Here is a 21322-nt window from a genome sequence, read left to right as displayed (position 1 = left end):
GGTTTATAACATTGTAAAAATTTCAGGTGTACATCACTATACTCCTATTTCTGCATAGATTACATAATGTTCACCACCAAAATACTAATTACAACCCATCACCAGACACATGTACCGAATTATCCCTTTCACCCTCCTCCCTCTCCCCTTCCCCTCTGGTAACCACCAATCCAATCTCTGCATATGTATGTTTTCTTTAATTTCTTTCTGAAATGTTTTCTAGTTTTTATGGTGCAAGCCTTTCACCTCCTTGGTTAAGTTAATTCTTAAGTTGTTATTCTTTCTGATATAAATGAATTGTTTTTGTAATTTCCTTTTCAGAGAACTCCTGGTTCATGTATAGAAATGCAACTGATTTTTGTGTACTGACTTTGTGTCCTCCTACTTTCCTGAATTAATCTGTTAGATCAAACGGCTTTTTGTGGAGTCTTAAAGGTTTTCTACATATGAGATGACATCACCATCAGAGACCGTTTTTCTTCTTTCTTTCCAATTTGGATGTCTTTTATTTATTTATTTTTATTGCCTCATGGTTCTGGCATGAACTTTCAGTACTGTGTTGAATAGAAGTGGTGAAAGTGGGCATCCTTGCCTTGTTCCTGATCTTAGGAAAAGCTTTCAGTCTTCCATCACTGAGTTTTGTGTTTGCTGTGTGTTTTTCCTCCTATTCCTTGTTTCTTGAGTGTTTTATCATGAAAGGGTGTTGAATTTTGTCAAATGGTTTTTCTGCATCAATCGAGATGGTCATGTTTTTTCCCCTTCATTTTCTTGATGTTGCATATTACATTGATCGATTTTTGTATGTTAATCTACCCTTGTATATCAGGAATAAATTTCACTTGGTGGTAGTGTATAATTCTTTTAATATGTTGTTGAATTCAGATGGTTAGTATTTTGTTGAGGATTTTTGCATCTATGTTCATCAGGGGTAATGGTCTGTAATTTTATTTTCTTTTAGTGTCCTTGTATAGTGTTGGTATCAGGGTAATGCTGGCGTCGTAAAATGAGTTTGGAAGTGTTCTTTCCTTTTCAATATTTCACAGAGTGTAAGAAGGCTTGTTTTTAAAGCTTCTTTGTATGTTTGGTAGAATTCACCAGTGCAGTCATCTGGTCAAGGGTTTTACTTTGTTGAGAGATTTTTTTTTAGATTTCTTGAAATATTAGTGACATATAACATATGTAAGTTTTAGGTGTTCAAGATGATGATTTGTGAAAGGATTACCACAATACGGTGAGTTAGCACCTCCATTCCCTCACATAATTAACTTGTTTTTTCTGGCAATCACTTTTAAGATCTACTCTCTTAACAACTTTCAAGTATATAATATAGTATTGTTAATTATGGTCACTATGCTGTACATTAGATCCCCAGAACTTATTCATTTTACAGCTAGAAATTTGTGCACTTTGACTCACATCTCCCCATTTCCCCACGCCCAAGGTCCTGGCAAACACCATTCTAACCTCTATTCCTTTAAGTTGGGCTTTTTTAGATTTCACATGAGTGAGAATATATAGTATTTGTCTTTGTCTGTCTGACTTATATCACTTAGCATAATGCCTCAAGTTCCATCTGTGTTGTTACAAAATGCAGGATTTCATTCTCTTGCATGGCTAAATAATATTCCATTATATATTTCATGTATATATACATATGTCTGACATTTTCTTTATCTATTTATCCATTGATGGACACATGGATTGTGTCCACGTTCTCAGTTTGTGATTAATGCTGCAACGAACATAGGGGTGCAGATATCTCTTCAGAATAGTGACTTCATTTCCTTTGGATATACAACCAGAAGGGGAATTGCTCATTTATATAGTATTTCTCTTTGTATTTTTTTGAGAAAATTCCATATTTTTTCCATAGTGACTGTAGCAATTTACATTCATACCAACAGTGCACAGTGTTCTCTTTTCTACACAGCCTCGTCAACACTTGTTGTCTGTTGTCTCTTTGAAAATAACCATTCTAGCAGATGTGAGGTGATATCTCATTGTAGTTTTGATTTTATTTCCCTGATGATGAGTGATTACGAGCATCTTCTCATGTACCTGTTAACCATTTTTATGTCTTCTTTGGAAAAGTATTCAGGTCCTTTGACCATTTTCATATTGTTTTGTTGGTTTCTTTGCTGTTGAGTTGTAAGAGTTTCTTATATACTGTGGATATTAACCCCTTTAGTTTGCCAATTATTTTATTTGCTGTCCAGAAGATTTTTAGATTGATGTCATCTCACTTGTTAAGTTTTACATTTGTTGTTTGCACTTTTGATGTTATATCCAAAAAAATCATTGTCAAAACGAGTTTCTTGGGGCTGTTTTCTCTATATTTTCTTCTAGTTGTTTTATATTTGGTGTCTTCCATTTAAGTCTTTAGTTCAATTTGGGATTATTTATAGAGTGTTGTAAAATAGGGGTCCAATTTCAGTTTTCTTCATGTGGTTATCCAGTTTTCCCAACACCATTTACTATAGAAACTATCTGTTCCCCATGGAGTCTTCTTAGCTGACTTGTCAACTGTTAGCAAAGTGTTATGTGTGTGGTTTTATTTCTGGGCCTTTGATTCTGTTTTATTGGTCTATATGTCTCTTTTTATACCTGTATCATTACCGTTTTTATTACTATAGATTTGTAATAAAATTTGAAATCAGGAATGTGATGCCTTCAGCTTTTTCTTTCTCAAGGTTGTTTTGGTTATTGGAGGTCTTTTGTGGATCCATATGAATGTTAGGATTGCTTGTCCTATTTCTGTGAAAAATGTGATGGGAATTTTAATAGGAATTGCATTGAATCTTGAGATGGCATTGGGTAGCATGGACATTTTAACAATATTAATTCTTCTGATCCACGAACATAAGATATCTTTTCATTTCTTTGTGTCTTTGGTTTCTTTCCTCAATGTCTTATAGTTGTCAGTGTCTAGATCTTTCACCTTCTTGGTTAAATTTATCTATGAGTATTTTACTGTTTTTGATGCTATTGTAAATAGGAATTTTTTCTTTATATCTTTTTTAGGTAGTTCATTGTTAGTGTACAGAAAGGCAACAGATTTCTATATGTTGATTTTGTCTCCTGCAGCTTGACTGAATTCGTTTATTAGTCCTAACAGTTTGGGGGGGAATCCTTAGGTATTTCTCTATATAAAATCATACCGTCTGCAAACAGAGACCACTTTGACTCTTCATTTCCAATTTAGAAGTATCTTATTTCTTTTCATTGCCAAATGTCTCTGGGTGAGGCTTGCAGCAGTATGTTGAAGAGTGGTGTTGTAACTGGGCACCCTTGTCTTGTTCTTTGTCTTAGCAAGAAAGCTTTCAACCTTTCACTATTCAATATGATGTTAGCTGTGGGTTTTGTTATGTAAACCTTTTCTTTTGTTCAGGTATGTTCTTTCTGTAACACTTTATTGAGAGTTTTTATCATGAAGGGCTGTTGAATTATGTCAAACTGCTTTTTCTGCATCGATTGAGATTATTTTGTGATTTTTATCATTCATTCTATTAATGTGGTGTATCACATTCATTGATTTGCATCATGTTGAATTTGATCATGTTGTATGATCCTTTTTTTGAGTTCAGATAGTTTTGTTATAATGTGTCTTGGAGAAGAAAGTTTTAGTTTTAAATTTTAGGTTGACAGATTGGCTTCAGGACCTTGGATGTGTAAATCTCTCTCCAGATTTGGGAAGGTGTCAGCTGATATTTTGTTTAAGTAAACACTTTTTTCCTTTCTCCCTGTCTTCTCCTCTGGTACTTTAATAATGCTTATCTATTTCTTTTCCTGGTATCCCATAATTCACACTGCCTTTCCCCGTTCCTATCCATTCCCATTTTTCTTTTTGCTTCTTTGACTGGAGGATTACAAATGACACATCTCCTAGTTCACTAATTATTTCTTGTACACGGTTGAATCTGATTTCGAAGCTCTCTATTGACTTCTTCATTTCAGTCATTGTGTTCTTCAAATCTAGGATTTCTGTTTGTTTTCCCTTAATGATTTCTGTTTCTATAATAAACTTCTCACTTCTTCATGCACTGTTTCCTTATTTCATTTAGTAGTCTATCTATGTTTCCTTAGAATTTTATGAATTTCTCAAAGAAGGTTGTTCTGAAGTCTTTGTCACATAGTTCCTATATCTCCATTTCTTGGTCAGTCATTGGAGTTTTATTCTTTTCTTAGGTGGTGTCATGGGTTTTTGATTATTCATGATCCTTGTGGCCTTCCACTGGTGTCTGCAAATTTGAGGAAGTAGGCACCTCTTCCACTCTTTACACACTGGCTTTAGCAAACCAAAGCCTTCACAGTCAGCCTATCTAGGGGTCCTGGGTAGGCCATCTGGTAGTGTCCAGGGACAGGCTTGCTGCTGGAGTCCTTGGGCAGCCTGGTACTGGGGTGAGTGGAAAGCTTGGGTCCACAGTATTGTGTCTGGCCCTGGGCACATCTGGGACCCTGAGTTCATGAGTAGCCCCACTGGAGCCTGGTTTGGCAGGTCCTCATTGAGAGCCTGCAGCCACAGGAGTCATCCAGGGTCATGCGAGTTCACCAGTGCTGGGATGAGCTGAGAGCCTTGGTTCACGGGAGCCTGCCAGGAGCCTGGCACCACAAGAGACAGCTTGTGCTGTGGTAGGCCAGAAGTCTTGATTCCTGGGAGCATGCTGGGTGCCTGGGGCCACAGGAGCTGCCTGAGGCTGCAGAAGCCAGCAGGCGCTGGCTCAAGGTGGAAGCCTGGGTTCATGTGAACCAGCCGGTGCCTGGTGTCATGGGAGCTGCCTGGGGCCGCCTGAGTCAGCAAGCACCTGGGTGAGCGGGGGGCCTGGTTTTGTGGGAGCCTGCCAGAAGCCTGGTTCCATGTGAGCTGTCTACGGCTGCTGGAACTGGTAGGTGGTGTGGTGAGCCATGGGCCTGAGTTCCCAGCAGCCACTGGGGAGCCTGGTGCCATGGAATCTACCTGCGGTTGCTGGATCTAGCAAGTGCTGGAGTGACTTGGGGTTTTGGGGGTGTGGGAGCCCACTCGGTGCGCTGGTACAGAAGCTGCTTGTGGCTGTGGGTGCTGCCTGTGACTGCCTGGAGTAGGCAGGAACTTGGGTGAGCTAGGGTCTGGATTCACCAGAGCCCACCAGGAGCCTGGTGCCAAGGACATCACAGGAGCCACCTTGGGCTGTTGAGGATGGCAGCCCCTAGGCTGAGATGGGGCCCTGGGTTCCCAGGAGCCTGGTGGGAGCCTGGTGTCAAGGATGCTGCTTGAGGCCACCAGAGCTGGCATGCTCCAGGGTGAGCCAGGTGCCTGGATTTGCAGAAGTTTACAGGGAGCCAGCTAGGTCCACAGGAGTCAGCCTGGGGCTGGGGCAGGCTGGTTAAGGTCAGGCAGAGTGGAGAAGTCCCTTCTCATTGAGAGGTATTTGATTACTGATTCAGTCTGTTTATTTGTTACTGATCTGTTCAAGATTTCTATTTCTTCATGATTCAGCTTTCGTACGTTGTTTCTAGGAATTTATTTTGTCTAGGTTACCCAATTTATGAGTGTACACTAGTTCAGAATAGTCTCTTCTGATCTTTTTCTTTCTGAAGCATCAGTTGTAATGTCTCCTTTTTAACTTCTGATTTAGTTTGAGTCATCCTCTTTGTTTTCCTAGATATTTTATCTAAGGGTTTCTCAATTTTATTTTTTCTAAAACTCAACTTTTCTTTTATTGATCTTCCACACTGTCTTTCATTTTTTTTCCACTCTCCTCTTGGTGACTTCCATCCTTCTGCTAACTTTGGCTTTCATTTTTTCTTTTGTTAATGTTGTGTGTTGTAAGTCAGGTTGTTTCTTTGACATCTTTCTTCTCTTATAATGTAGAAGTTTATCACTATAAACTTTCTTCTTAGTACTACTTTTGCTGCATCCTGTAAGTTTTGGTGTGTTTATTGTTTCTTTCTTTTTTTTTGGTGAGGAAGATTGGCCCTGTGCTCATATCTGCCAATCCTCTTTTATTTTATTTTTTGCTGAGGAAGACTGGCCCTGGGCTAACATCCGTGCCCATCTTCCTCCACTTTATATGGGACGCCGCAACAGCATATCTTGCCAAGCGGTGCGTCAGTGCACACCCAGGATCTGAGCCAGTGAACCACGGGCTGCCGCAGTGGAGCGCACACACTTAACTGCTTGTGCCACCAGGCTGGCCCCTGTTGTTTCTTTTTGTATGTTTTGAGCTATTTTCTAATTTCCCTTTTGATTTCTTCTTTGATCTACCTTTTTTTTGTGTGAGGAAGATCAGCCCTGAGCTAACATCCATGCCCATCTTCTTCCACTTTATGTGAGATGCCACTACAGCATGGCCTGACAAGCATGCATCGGTGCGTGCCCAGGATCCTAACCCGGGCCGCCAGCAGCGAAGCACACACACTTAACCGCTACAGCACTTGTCAGCCCCCGACCTACTTTTAAGTTTAAGAGTTTTTGTTGAACTTCCAAGTGTTATGAATGTTCCCGTTTTACTTCTGTTATTGACTTCTGGTTTCATGCCATTGTGTTTAGAAAAGTTACTTGGTATTATTTCAGTCTTCTTAATCTTGTTAAGACTTGTTTTGTGACCTAACACGTGATCTGTTCTGGAAAATAGTCTGTGTGCCCATGAGAAGAGTGTGCATTGTGTTGCTGTCCAGTAAAATGTTCTGTGTGTGTCTGATAGGTCCATTTAGTATTTAATGTTTTCATGTCTGCTATTTCCTGTTTTCTGTCTGGATATTCTATCCACTGTTAAAAGTGGGTCTTTGAAGTCTCCTACTATTTGCAACTCATATAAGTGAGAAGGCTCTTATTTTGAGAATATACAAAGATCCCTTAGAACTCAATTATAAAAGACAAGTCAATGAAATGGGGTAACCAACTGGAATAGACATGTCTCTAGGAAATACATAGATGGCCAATAAGCACAAGATAGTTGCTCAGTATCATTAATTATTAGGAAAATGCAAATTCAAAGCACAGTGTAATACAATTTCATGCTCAAAATGAAGGCTATATTCAACATAATGGAAAAGAACAAGTGTTAGTAAAGATGTGGAGAAAGGGAAACCCACATACATTACTGGTGGGAAAGTAAAATGATGCAGCCACTGCAAAAAACAACTTGGCATTTTCTAAAATCTTAAACCTAGAATTATCATTGACCTGGAGAGGCCCGTGGTAGATATGCCCAAAAGAACAAACTTGCCCATAGACATTCAAAGCAACATTGTTTACAATGGTCCAAAAGTGGAACAAACACAAATTTCTATCCAGTTATCACTGCATAAACCAAATGTGGCCTATTCATAATATAGGATATTGTAAGCCATAAAAAGGAATTAAGTACTGCTACATACTAGGCCATGGGTGAACCTTGAAACATGTGTGCTCACTGAAGCCATCCACAAAGGCAACAGATAACATGATGCCATTTGAACGAAATGTCCAGAATAGGCAAATCCATAGAGGGAGAAAACAGACGAGTTGTTTCCATGGGCTTGGGTTAACAGAAAATAGAGTGTGAATGAGTATGGGTTTGTTTGGGGGTGTTGAAAATGTTCTGGAATTAGATAGTGGTGATAGCCACACGACATAATCATTGTGCTAAAAGCCACAGAAATGCATACTTTGAAATGCTTAAAACGGTGTATTCTACGTTAAGCAGATTTTCCGCATAAAAATTTTGAATTTTTTAAGTTAATCGGGTATTGGTTAATTTTAAGTTGGTTAGTACATTTAATAAGTGTAATTAATGGAGTTATTAGGGCTAGAGCAGGTTGTAGCCAAGAGAGTAAACATCCAATGAGGGCTATAGTAACAAATCCTATGATTATACAAGCAATAGTCTAAAATCCAGTCCATTTCCATTGTCCCCAACTTGGAGAGACCAGTCATGAAAATAGGTCAGTGATCTCGGGGGCCTTTGGTATCTTTTCAAAGATTTGGGTAATGTTATGCAATATTTTACCTCTTGGGCCATTTGGTGGAGGTAGGTTTGAACTTCTGTGTTGATGTACACTCAGCAATTGGTTCTAGGAAAGGCACCAACCCCTCCTTCCTTGGCCGGTATAGACAGTCTAGGGCCAGGCCATTTTCTAAAACCATTTAGGCGAGAGACTCATGAGACTGTTGTTCAAGGGCTAGGATATGTTCTTATGGAGTTGTTGTCCATGTTGTGTTAAGGTTGCTGATACCTCTTAGTTGCCTCAGTTTCCTGATTTTGTGTGGGTAGGGCCACCACACCTGTGCCCAGTCCAGTCAGTCAATCCTAGTAGAACTGAACACCCAGTGCTATAGGACTGACATTGTTTCTATGGGTTGGTGGTAGCCAGTCAGGGCAGGAAACTCAAGGGACCTGCGACCTGAGAGAAGTAAGCTGAGGGAGAGAAAATAATGCATTGCACAATATAGCCTGGAGAAAGCTGTTCACGGGGTTGGGGAAGAGAGAAGCTCACTGGATGAGAGCCTTGTGATATCAGCCCACAGTGTAACCCAAAAGTGGATGCTCCTTGTGTAAAATATTCCTTAGGTGTCTTGAGGTAAAACCAGTAATTTGCACCCATTCACTGGTTACCTGTGCTATATGATTTCAGGGGGTATGGTTAAAAAGTTTGTGGGCCAAGAGCTATTTGGGCCTGAGCACAAAATCACCAAGGTGGCCTCAAAGGCTACCACAAAATGACCCCTCAAGGAGCAGTTGGGGCAGAAAGTGGGTGGAGCATTTTGAAGGAAGCCTGGGGCAAAGATGTTGTTGTTCGATGGAGTTGGCTACTAGTGAGTGTCTCCGCAGGGTAAGCCCTTCATCTGGGGTACAGTATGTGATTGGAGGCCAAGTGACAGACCCTGTGACTCCTGATTCCCAGTGCACGGGCAGCCCTCTCAGCCCACTGGACATAAATGGTGATGGTGTTTGTGAAGCATCTTGATGGCTGTGTGGAAGGTATAGGGGATGTGTGGTGGGAGATGTCATGATCGTGTCGGGAGGAACTGTGTGTGAGATTACGGTGTTGAAGGGGAAGGACTGGAGGCAGGTGCAGTGGGTGTGTGACCAACGATGGTCTGTGAAAGGACAGCTGGGGTGTAACTGGGGAAATCAGGGACCAACAGAAGTCATGTGTTTAAAACAAGACACTAGGGCCTGCCCAGTGGCTTAGCGGTTAAGTGAGCACGCTCCGCTACTGGCGGCCCTGGTTCGGATCCTGGGTGTGCACCGACTGGCACACCCAGTCCTTGCAAATTTCCCACATGCATTTTACATGCATTTTCTCTTCTTTTGATGGTCGATGAGTTCTAAGGAAACGGTGAAGGCACAGTGAGGAGGAATTGTGGGTTTCTGCATGACTACCTCTAGGAGTGCCACCCCCTCAACCTGAACAACCACCTGGCACTACTAGAAATGAAAGACATCCAATCACCATGGATTGGAAGACTCCTTATTGTGACGATGTCAACATTATCCAAAGAGATCAACCAATCCAGTGCAGTCCTTACCAAAATCCCAAGGATGTTTTGTGCTGAAATAGAAAAAAACCCATCCTAAAATTCTTATGGAATCTCAAGTAAGCCCAGATACCAAAAATAATCTTGAAAGAAGGTACTAAGTTGGAGGACTGATTCTTCCTGATTGAAAACTTACTACAAATCTACAGTATCAAAACTGCATTGTCATAGCATAAAGACAGACATATTGACCAATGGAAACAGAATTGAGAGCCCAGAAATTAACCCTCACCCATGTGATCAAATGATGTTTCACAAGGGTGCCAAGATTATTCAAAGGGGAAAAGCCCTTTCAACAAGTTGTGCTGGAAAATGTGGATATCTACATGCAAAAGAATCAACTTGAACCCTTACCTAACACCATATACAAGGCTTAATTCCCAATAGATCAAAGACCTAAATGTAAGAGCTAAAACTATAATACTCTTAGAAGAAAACATAAGACAAAACTTTACAAGATAGGATTTGGTAATGATTTCATGGATATGACCCCAAAGGAGCAGCCAATAAAATAAGAAAATACACATGCTGGACTTCATGGATATTAAAAAGTTTGTATCTCAAAAGACATTATCAACAGTAAAAGCACAACTCACAAGATGGGCGACTATTTTTGCAAACCATGTGTCTGACAAGGGCTTAATATCCAGAATAGAGAACTCCTAAACTCAACAACAAAATTCAAACAACCCAAATCAAATTTGAACAAAGTACATGAGTAGACATTTCCTCAAAGAAGATCTGCAAATAACCAATAAGCATATGAAAAGATGCTCATCATCAGTAATCATTAGGGAAATGCAAATCAGAAACACAGTGAGGGCCGGCCCCATGGCTTAGCGGTTAAGTGCACGCGCTCCGCAGCGGGCGGCCCGGGGTTCGGATCCCGGGCGCGCACCAATGCACCGCTTCCCCAGCCATGCTGAGGCCGCGTCCCACATACAGCAACTAGAAGGATGTGCAGCTATGACATACAACTATCTACTGGGGCTTTGGGGGGAAAAAATAAATAAATAAAATCTTTAAAAAAAAAAAAGAAACACAGTGAGAGACCACCTCACATTCATCTATCAAAAAAAAAAAAGATGGCATCTATAAAAAAAAAAAAGAAGAAGAAGAAGAAAAAGAATAGAACCAGTGTTGGTCAAGATGTGTAGATGTTGGAACCCTTGTGCACTGTCTTGGGAAGATAAAATATATAGTTGTGTAGAAATTGGTATAACAATTCCTAAAAAAAAATTAAAAATATAATTATATAGGACCCAGCAATTCCAATTCTGGGTATATATGCCCCCAAAGAGTTGAAAGCATATTCTTCAAAACATATTTCAACACCCATATTCATAGCATCACTATTCATAATAGCTAAAACATAGAGGCCACCCAAGTATCGTAACTGAGGAAGGGCTCACTGCCCAATGCACCCCTTAGGCCGACCATGAGATACCCGCTCTTGTAGAAGGGAAAAAGCTTTATTATGAGGTTGGCCAGCAGGGAGACAGGAGCCAAAGGTTAAATCCTTCTCCCCAATAGGCAGTTGAAAGGGTTTTTAGGGGCAAAGGAGTGGGTGCGGGAGGTTGGGAGCGGTCCTACGCATTTTGCGCAAGAAGATGTTCATGTTCTGTCATACATCCCACGTTCAAAAGGCAGTGTCCTTAACATGATTGGCAGCGTAGTTCTTGGTCCCCTACGTCATCCTCCAGTCACTTGACTCAAACAGCAGTGACGGTTTGAGTCTTGCCAGCCGTCTTGTGGTCTCACTGGTTCAAACCAGTTGAAACTTGCTCAAGGAGGAAAAACGGAGTTTCTGAAAAACAACTCATGGCCCAAGACTAGATCCTTAGTAAATATATGGAACGTGGCTTAAGAAAGTAGTCTCCAGGGGACCATTGATAAAAGTCCGGTTGGGGCCCCATTTTATTTTGGGCTTGGTTTTGGGCCCGGCTAGGGTATCTGTCCAGGGATGTATGGATATGCAAAATGTGGTATATACATAAAATGGCATATTATTCATCCTTAACAAAGGAAGAGAATTCTAAGATATGGCACACCATGGATGAATCTTCAGGATATTATTCTAAATGAAATAAGCCAGTCACAAAAATACAACTTTGTGTGATTTCCCTTCTATGAGGTTGCTGAAATCGCTAGATTCAGAGAGACAGAAAGTAGAATGGTGTTTGCCAGGGGCTGGGAGGAGGAGGAATGGGGGGTTATTCATGAACGGGTATAGAGTTTCAGTTTTGTAGGATGAAAAGACTTCTAAAGTTGGATCGTGGTGATGATTGCACAGCAATATTAATGTCTTCAATACACTTAAAACATACTTAATGTATCTATAGGGCTGATGACTTGTCCTGGCCGAGCACATGCTTGTGCTGTTGCACATTTTACCCCTCACTGTACAGTTGGGAAACTGGTCCAGAAAGAGGCAAGTACTGGCCCAGACCATGGGAGGTAGTCCGGGTCCCAAAGACTAGACAGAGCTCCAGCTTCCTTGGCCAAGGCTCCGCCCCTTCCCTCATGTTCCTTTGGCAATGAGAGGCATTAAGATCTTAGGGGATTGCTGCCCACCCCTCTCCATATGGGGTCATTTTCCTCTCCTCATCATCGCATGTGCACAGGCACCCCCACTCACACTGACTTCTCATGTGGGGGCCATGGAGGTGCAGTCAAGAAAGAGCTGACCCGGAGGAAGTGACAAGAGGCAGGAGGGAGAGAGATTGGAGGCAGCTCTCCCAGGGGTCCATGGCATTCGTTCTCCTAGATACATGCACAGGGGCCCAGAGATGGGCAGAAGAGTCCCTAATGTTCCTAGTTTTCTGCCTGTTCCAGACCCATCCCTGGCCCAGCCTGGGGAACACAGGACTGGGGGCCTGCAGTCCACCTCTGTGGGCTCCCAGAACTGTGATGAGTCCATCCTCCCCTTGTGTAGGCATTGAGAACAAGAGAGAATACCTCAGTGAGGGTCCTCCTGTATAAAATGGAGTGCATCCAGCAGATGACTCCAAGTGTTCCATGTACTCGCAATGTGTCTGTTGGACTAGGTTCTCTGTTGATGACCTACTGTGCTCTGAAACGCTGAGAAGATGCTTTCCACCCACTTGAAATCATTTAGAACTGAGGAGAGTTGGGGGCATGGGTGGATGAGAACTGGGGATAAGGAAGAAGATGCCAGAGCACTGGACCCCAAGTCTAGAGATGAGGGAGAAGACCAGTTCTTGTTGGATCCTCGGGGTCCTCATCTGGAGGCACGGGGGAGTCATTGTCCCGGTTGAGGTTGGATGCCTCAGGAATGAAGAAGACACCTGGTGGGGGACAGCAAGATGGGGGGAAATGTAGGCTCCCGAGATTCACCCCACTCTCTCGAAGCCGACAGGTCCTGCTCCTTTACCTCTGGGACCCTGGAGAGCCTCTGCCTTGAGGACATCTGAAGAATGGTTCCTTTCTGTTTGGTGGAGTTTTGGTGAGGGCTGCAGTGCTAGTGCTGGCCACCAGGGGGCGGGCAGCCTCTTGTGTCAGTGATGGCAAGTTAGATTTTTATTTTAATTGAGATATACTTGATATACAGCACTATGCAAGTTAACATTGCTGTGTGGTACATTTGAAAGTTGCTAAGAAAGTAGATCCTAAAACTTCTCATCACCAGGAAAAAATCTTTTATGTTTGCTTGGTGATTGATTTTAACTAAACTTATTTTGGTAACCATTACATAATATACATATACATAAAGTCCTTTCCTTCTCCTGTAAACCTGGAATTTACACGGTGTCCACTGAACTTTTCTTGACCTCCTGGAGCAGAGAAGAGTCAAGCAGAGGTCTTTCTGGCTGTCCCTCTGCCTCAGAAACAACTTGTACCTCCTATTTCTAGTGTTCATCTCCACAATCACAGTTGGTGAGAAGCAGGGGGCGGGGTGCAAGATCATCCCATGTACTCATTCAGCAGCTGTGCACTGAGCACTCACCCTGTGCCAGGTGCCCTGGTGGGCCAAAGTGCAGGATGAAAATGACCAAGTGGTCACTGCCCGCCAGGAGCTCACAGTCTAGAGGGGAAATGGACAAAAGCAAAGACAGAAGCAAGAAAAGAACAAGTGCTGTAGAGAAACATATCAGGGGGCTGTGAGGGGGGCTTGGCATCACTGGGTAGGAGGGTCTGAAAGGCCTCACTGGGGTGACGTTTGCTGGCACCAGAATGATAAGAGGGAGACAACCCTGCACGAATCTGGGAGCAGTGTGTCAGAGAGATGGCACCACTGGTCCTGAGTCTCACAGGCAGAAGTAAGTTTGGCCAGAGGAGGTTAGAAATGTGGCCAGTGCAGCTGGAGGGAGGCTGGGAGGAGAGAACAGGAGCTGGGGTGGAAGGTAGGGCCAGGTCCTGGTGGGCTGTGTCAGTTACCTTTCCCTCTCTGACTTCATTGCCCTTAACCTTGCATTTCAAAACTACAAATGTTGACTATCACACAATTTGTGTGGATCAGCAATCAGGCATGTTTCAGCTTGGTGCCTCTGCCTCAGTGAGTTGAACAGGTTGGTGCTGTGGCCTCAACTGAGGCTCAACTGGGGGAGGACTAGCCCCAAAGGTCACTCTCAGCCTTCGGGGTTCAGTTTGGACTGAGAGTCTAAGTTTCTTTCTGTCTGTTGGCCTGGGCACTCCCGTGCTTCTCTCCTCTATAGGCCTCCAAATTGGGCAGCCCCAAAACACTGGTATTTGATTCCTCAGTTACAGGGAATCGACAGAGTGAGAGAGAGAGAGAGATGTAACATGAAAGAGGGAGTAAGAGGAAGTGAGAGACTTGTGTAGTTAAAATTTAGACAAGACATTCCATCACTTTGGCTGTTATTATGTTCAGAAGCCAGTCACTAACCACTTAGTGGTTCCACGGGGATGTGTATAACATGGGTGGGGCTTACTGGGTACCACTGTGGAGGCTGCCCACCTCATAGGCCAAGATGAGGCACTTGGGTCTCATTCTCCATAAAACAGGAAACAATTGAATGGTTTAATGCCACAGGGTGGCAGTATCTAAATTTCCATTAGTTTCAACCCCCTCATGATGCTGACCTGAAAATGAGGCCAAGTTGGAAGTGACTGTTCCAATATCACATTGCTAGAACCCAAGCCTGTTTTGAGTGGTGTTCTGTGCTACCTGTCACCCCTTCTTGTTATTTTTCCATGTCTAAGTTTGTGCCTTAGGTACATGTGACACCAGCCCACAGGGGTAATATATATTATGTCATATACACTGGGTGACATCCCTAGGAAGTAGATTCTAGCCTGATCCCCCTGGTGTAGGTTTGGAGACTGGGGAGGACCTGAGAGGCACAGGGACTATCCCAGGATGAAGAACTAGTAAGTTAAAGGAAGTCTGCATTCATCTCTGTCTCCTCAAAGCTAGGACCTGAGTTAGGTTTCTAGGGAGCTATGGCTAGGGCTGTGTAGGCTCCTTGTGTACAGTTCAGGAAGTGACATGAGAAAAGAGGGTGAGCAGCCCAGGCTCAGGGTGCAGCTCTGGAGAAATCTGACTGAGGTAAGGTGCCCAGGTAATGGAATCTTGAAAAATGACCCCATCTCCTTGGTCCTAGGCCTCAACAGATCTTTGAACTCTGGTAACCAGGCACCCACAGTCCCCCATCCAGCTCACTTGACGGGAGACAGTCAAGAGGCAAAAATGTTTTGTTGTTGTATCCCAACTTTTGCAGTATCTGGGTTCAAAAGATCCCAGAAAGAGAATCTTTGATTGTTGCCTACGTTGGCTCAGCCCTCATCCCTGACGCCTCTGGGTGTCTGACAGGAGGCAGTGAAGGGTAACACGGGGCAGTCCAGGAAAGGTTAGTGCAGGCCAGGACACAACGGTGATCCCACCGGATCAACCCCAAAATCCAGGCCCTTCATTGTGTGTTTGTGTGTGTTTGTGTGTCTGTGTGGAGTGGGGAAGGCAGGGTATGTGGGGCAGGCTATTCCTGGGCAGGAGCTGGTTGTTAGGTGTCGGAAGCCTGGTGGGTCTGTCACGTTCGTACCCCAGGTCATGGCTGGCAGCATGAGAAGGTGAGCTCCTCAACTCGTATGTTATTGAGCCCTAGAGGTTTCATCTCCTTCCCTTCCTGACCAGAGTTCTTTGCCAGGATGCCCTCTGTGCCTGAACTGAGGAGCAGACTTTCTCTTGGGCATTGGCCACAGTGGCGGTGTGCAGGCAGCACTTGATTCCCTCTGGCCCAGCTCCCAGGCAGTCTTTGCAGAACTCCACTCAGGATGTTGTTGAGTAGCTGCCCAATGGTTTCAACTCCACCAACTCACTAGACAAGGAGCAGGTGCATGAGGCCACCCACACCATCCAGTGCTGCTCTGAGATGAGAGCAGGAGCAGAGGGTCTCCACACTCAGGACCTTGAGATGATGGGGTTGAACCAGAACTAGGGTGGGACCAGTCAGGGGCTGTCTATTTTTCAAGCTAAAGGGGATGTACATGCAGGTAACATTGCCTGGTTCAGAGCTGAGCTGCTGTGACCCTCTTTCCTTTTGCCTGGTGTGAGCTTCTGGAGGCCACTGAGGCAGAGCCAGAGGGTAAGGGGGACTGCAGGCTGGCTATTCCTGGAAAGGAAGTGGGATCTTTCCTGTGTTTAGAAGGACACATGGAAAGTTAGCTATGTGAGTGAACCTTTCTCTTTATCCCGCTGCAGCGCCAGCTGCAAAGCTCCAGCCGGTGGCAGAAGCAGAGCAGTGGGCAGTGGTGGAGGTAGAGCTGGCTCCAGCTCCGTTGACATCACACCCTCTAGCGCTGGAGCCAGCGTCCCCTCCCTCAGCAGTGTTGGAGCTGGAGCAAGGGCCCACGTCGGCTCCAGCAGGAGTGGGAGCTGCTGAGCTGGACTCACCTGGACCATCATTTCTAGTGGGAAGTCCATCTCCACCTGTGACTAAGAAGCGTGAAAGAAGCCTAACCTCACGGCCTTCCCTCCTAAGCTGGTGGTGGAGCAGTTGACCGTGATGGATGCGGTGAGCAGCTGGGCTCTCAGGGCGGGGTGGAGCAGGCCTTCCCTCTGCCATCGTTGCCCCAGACCTGATCCAAACTCCCATGATCTGGGCCCGAATCCTGGCTCCACCCCTTACCAACCATACTACCTGGGCAACTTTCTGAACCCCCAAAAATTTGCTGTCCACCTGCAGAGCGTAGAGGTGGACACTAACAGGACCTGCTGCACAGAGTGGCTGTGCCGGCTCCATGAGGTAGAAGAGATGGAAAGGTGAGCAGGGCCTGGCCCATCAGTGGTGGAGGGGAACTCACTGTGTGCAGCCAGGTCCCTGGTGGCCCAACCGTCTGCTCAGGAGGCTCAACAGCCTCAGGATTTATTAGACACCTGATGTGTACTTCACTATGAGGGAGACAGACAAGGCCCGTGTTTGTAGCTGCCACAGGGGAATGTGCATCAGAATGGGGAGTGGGACCAGAGAGGGGATCAGGTTGTTGGAAGTAGCCGCCTTGGGTTGAGCCGAGCTGAGCCACCATCTGGAGCTTGGAGTTAGCCAGGACAGGCTGGATGCAAATGCCCCCTCCCTTCCCTGCCAGTATTGGGTCCTGGGTCATCCTCTGCTGGGTGCCTGCAGTGGACAGAGAAGAAAAGCCAGGGACTCTAACAAGGCTCAGGCCACATCCTGAGCTTCCTGAGCTCCAGCTCTAAACTGTGACCCCTGTGTGGGACTTTGGGGGCTGTGGACACAGAGCTGGGGTGTGGCACTGCTGGGTGACACTCCCCCTGTTCCCCAGGAGCTCTTCCAGAAGGTGGTGCCCTCTCAGTGCCTGGGCTCCACCTGGGGCAAGAGGAACAAGCCCGGCAATGAGCACCTGGCACCCACTCTCCGGGCCAACGTCGACCACTTCAGAAGGATTGCCAACCTCGTCACCACCACCTGCCTCGGGGACCCGAGCATGATGGCTTAGGACAGGGCTAGTGTGGTGGAGTGCTGGATCCAGGTGGCCCAGGTGTGCTGTGGGAGGCCCAGTGGAGCCCCTCTCTGGAGCCTTAGGAAGTGCCTCCACCTTTATCAGCTCCCAGGATTGAAGTGTGTGATCTAAGCCCCTGCAAGTCCCTAGGCCCTTCCTGCCAGGGGCACGCTGACCTTGACTCCAGGTCCCAGTGCGGGGATGCTCACTTCCTACCTGGCTCCCTCCCTGGGTTGAGCTAAAATCCTCCTCCTTGTGAGTGTTACATTTTGGGGCCTAAATGTGCCCTTTTGGGGCCCCCTGAATATCTGTCTCATCCAGGAGGGGAGATTTAAATAGAAGGGGACTGAAGCTAGAGGAAGCAGGGCTTCAGTGCCCCACCTCACATCTCATTCTCTTCCCTACCCCAGGAGTGCGAGATCCTGAAGAACTTCTCCTCGCCCTGCAATGTCATCTCTGCTCTGCAGAAAACATCCATATGCCACCTGAAGAGCACATGGGGGAGGTTTCCTGGTGGGTAGGCCTCTCTTCATAGGAGGACCAGGGTAGATGGGGCATCTCCTGAATGTCTGCCATTGGTCCCTCAGTCAGCTAGGAAATTCTGGGAGGCAGCAAATGATGGGGACAGGGCCTGGGCCTCTGCGGTGGGTCTCTAAGTCTCCCGGTGTCCTTACTGCACCCATTCTGTTTCAGGACTCGGTTTCCCTAAATGCCAGGTACTGGATTGAGCCTGGCCCAGTTGGACAATGATCCACATTGGAGATTTTCAAGTGTTTATAGCAACAGAACTCTATGCCCAGTTGAAACTCAAAGTGGTCAAAAGAGAGCCGCTCTGTATAGCTGGGGAATGGAGACCCCAGTGACCAACAGGAGAGCCCCCTCCCAGTCCCACGAGACCTTAGCGCTCAGAGGAGCCCAGTGAGAGCACTCCTCCAGGCAGTTTGAATCTCTCAGGTTGTCAAAGAAAAGGATTTGCACTTAGACCCTTCACATTATCCCTAAATTTATCCTTCCCTCTTTCCCCTCTCCTCAGGGAAAGCTCTGAAAAACTTAAGGAGCGCTATAGCCAAGACGAGTCCTTGAGCAGAGAACTGATGACCAAGGTAGAGTGGAGGCTGGGGGTCTGGAAAGAGAGGAGGGGTCAGGGGGGGAGGGGGACTGATCAAGCTGTGGTTTTGATAGTTTCTCACTTGAACATTCTCTGAAACATTCCTATCTATCTTGTCCAGGTTAACAAGCTTAGGGATCTGTTCTGCCCATGGGCAGGTGGGGTGCCATTTTTGGGCAAGAGGCCTTGGTCATGGGACACAGTGGTGTTGGCTGGGCTGTTTCAGGACGAGTTGCCGAGCTGGCGCCATCAGCAGGTCTCTGGCTTCCATGCACGTCCATCCTGCTGGATGTAGCTTCTTCCAGGCTGTTGGGTGGTTGGGTGGGTTATCCCTCAGCCTAAACTTGTCCTCAGGAAGCCAGGACTCTGCTGCTCCTTCTGTCTTCACCATGTCTCCAAGGGGAGGGCACCCTGCCTGCCCCAGGTTCGGGCATGGCAGGGGATTCCCGTGGCCCAGGTGGACAAACAGGCTGCTCAGCCTTGGGTCTGAACGTCTGGACCAGAGACAGATGTGTGTGCATTCTGGGACCCCCCCCCGAACCCCTAGAGCAGTCACTGGAGCCAACCACAGGAGTCTCACCTGAGTGCCCGGTTGGTTCATAGAAGTGAAATCAATAGTAACAGTGTCAACCAGCCCCTGTTGGCGACTTAGTCCCACATCCCAGATGTTCACATAATCCAAATGGTTATGTTCAAATAAATAGTTCAGAAAACATATTCACCCACCACAAATTCCTGATATCTAATACTTTTATTCAAACACTCATACAGTGGATACCTGTCCCTCAAGATAAGAGGTAATGTCAGATCACCGATCCTCACCTTAATTTCCTCCTACACCTATCAATCCTGGATTCCATGGACTGTGATCTCAATAATTTCGTTGGAATAATAAAAAGTTCCTTACCATTCAGTTATGTTGTAAACCTCCAAACCCAGAAGATCCCGATTATCTGCCATGCCGCAGCTACTGCTGGTCTTATAACAAGCTGAAGAAAAAGCACGAAACATGATCTTTTGGTACCACTGTAAATACAAAACCATCTGCATCAACTGGGAAGCACCCATAATACCTGAAAATTTTTGGGTTCTCTTTTTTTGTGTTGGGTCAATAACAAAAAGAAAAATCAATTAAAAAATGGGCAAGGGACCAGAATGGACTTTTTCCAATGAAGACATACAAGTGGCCAATTGGTGTATGAAAAGGTGTTTGGCATCACTAATCAGGGAATGCAAATCAAAACCACAATGAACTATCACTTCACACCTGTTAAGATGGTGATTATCAAAAAAACTAAAGGTGGCAAATGTTGGTGAGGATGTGGAGAAAAGAAACCCTTGTGGGAATGTAAACTAGTACAGCCATTATGGAAAACAGTATGGAGATTCCTCCAAAAATGAAAACTAGCACATGATCCAGCAATCCCACTTCTAGTATATACCCACAGGAATTGAAATCAGGGTCTCGAAGAGATACCTGCACTATAATGTTCATTGCAGCTAATTTACAATAGCCAAGACACTGAAGTAACCTAAATGTCACTGATGGATGAAAGGATAAAGAAATGGAATATTAGTCAACCTTGAAAAAAGAAGCAATTCCTGCCATTTTTGACAACATGGATAGACCTGGAAGGCATTATGCTAAGTGAAATAAGGCAGACAGAGAAAGGCAAATACTCACTTATATGTGGAATCTAAATTAGTTAAACTGATACAAGCAGAGGTTAGAATGGTGGTTGCCAGGGGCTGGGAGGATGGAGAATTTGGGAGCTGATGGTCATAGGATACAAAATTTCAGTTATCAAGATAAATAAGTTCTGGAGATGTAGGCTACGGCATAGTGCCTACGGGTAACAAGACTGTAATGCATACATCACATTTGCTAATAGAGTAGATATTAAGAGTTCTTACCGCAGAATAATAGTCATAAAGGAGGTGAAAGAAAACTTTGGGAAGTGATGGATATGTTTGTGGCCTTGATGGTGGTGACAGTCTCAAGGGTGTATACTTATGTCCAAATTCATCAAGCTGTGTATGGAAAAGTATGACATCATCGTTGATTCTTCTGCATCTTGAAATACGCCATGTCCTCATCACATGAGAAAATTTTGTAACTATATATGGGGACAGATGTTAACTGGACTTATTGTGCTGATCATTTCAACATATACTCAAACATTGAATCATTAAGTTGTACCCCTGAAACTAATATAATGTTGTATGTCAACTTTACCTCAATTAAAAAAACACACAGACAAAATGATTTGAATATTGTAAATGAGTTCCGTGAATCCCTGAAACTGCCCCATTCCTATATGGGAGTTACAGGAAGCAGAGAGGATGAAGGAAAATGGAAGAAAGTTGTACAAAACAGTATTCAAATTAAAATCATTTGAGTTGCTATCAGCTCCTTGTGGCAGAGTTCTGTGAGCCCTGATGTTCTTTCACATTTATCCTGGAAAATCATACTTTCAGATCCAACCCATAATAGTTCATCATTTGCTCTAATACGAAAATCTCAACTTAATAAATAAAACCAAAAGCATCCCTTATGTATGAATAAAGTTAGTGAACTTTACAGAGAAAAGAGCATATTTGCACAATCTCAGTAAAGGAAACAGAAGAACAGAATGATGATCGAGTCTCAGTCAAGCTTATTTTTGAAAGCCAGTGAAACCAGGATATCTTTTCAAGGATATGTGTAGAGCTGTCAGCCTTGGAAGATAGAAATAGTGGCCTCCTCTGGAGCAAAGGGCAGGCTTGCTTACTGCCCA

The 21322-nt window shown here is 44.7% G+C and overlaps 1 long non-coding RNA gene across 3 annotated transcripts in view; it reads left to right on the top strand.

The window, feature by feature from the left end:
* LOC147915753 (uncharacterized) overlaps positions 1-21322 on the top strand; it is a 43311-nt gene that overhangs the window by 6243 nt on the left and 15746 nt on the right. Inside the window, exons 1-3 of one of the 3 annotated variants that reach the window (XR_015553762.1) lie at positions 17447-17476; positions 17848-17950; positions 18471-18540. The exons of the other annotated variants lie outside the window; for them this stretch is intronic. This is a non-coding gene — a long non-coding RNA (uncharacterized LOC147915753). Of the gene's footprint in view, positions 1-17446; positions 17477-17847; positions 17951-18470; positions 18541-21322 lie in introns of those variants that run through there. 3 annotated transcript variants of the gene reach the window in all.

The sequence above is a fragment of the Ceratotherium simum genome, chromosome 12, assembly GCF_057802395.1.
Source record: "Ceratotherium simum simum isolate JZ-2026a chromosome 12, ASM5780239v1, whole genome shotgun sequence".
Taxonomy (NCBI): domain Eukaryota; kingdom Metazoa; phylum Chordata; class Mammalia; order Perissodactyla; family Rhinocerotidae; genus Ceratotherium; species Ceratotherium simum.
Note: the sequence above shows the minus strand (reverse complement) of the source record. Positions and strands in the feature narration are given on the sequence as shown.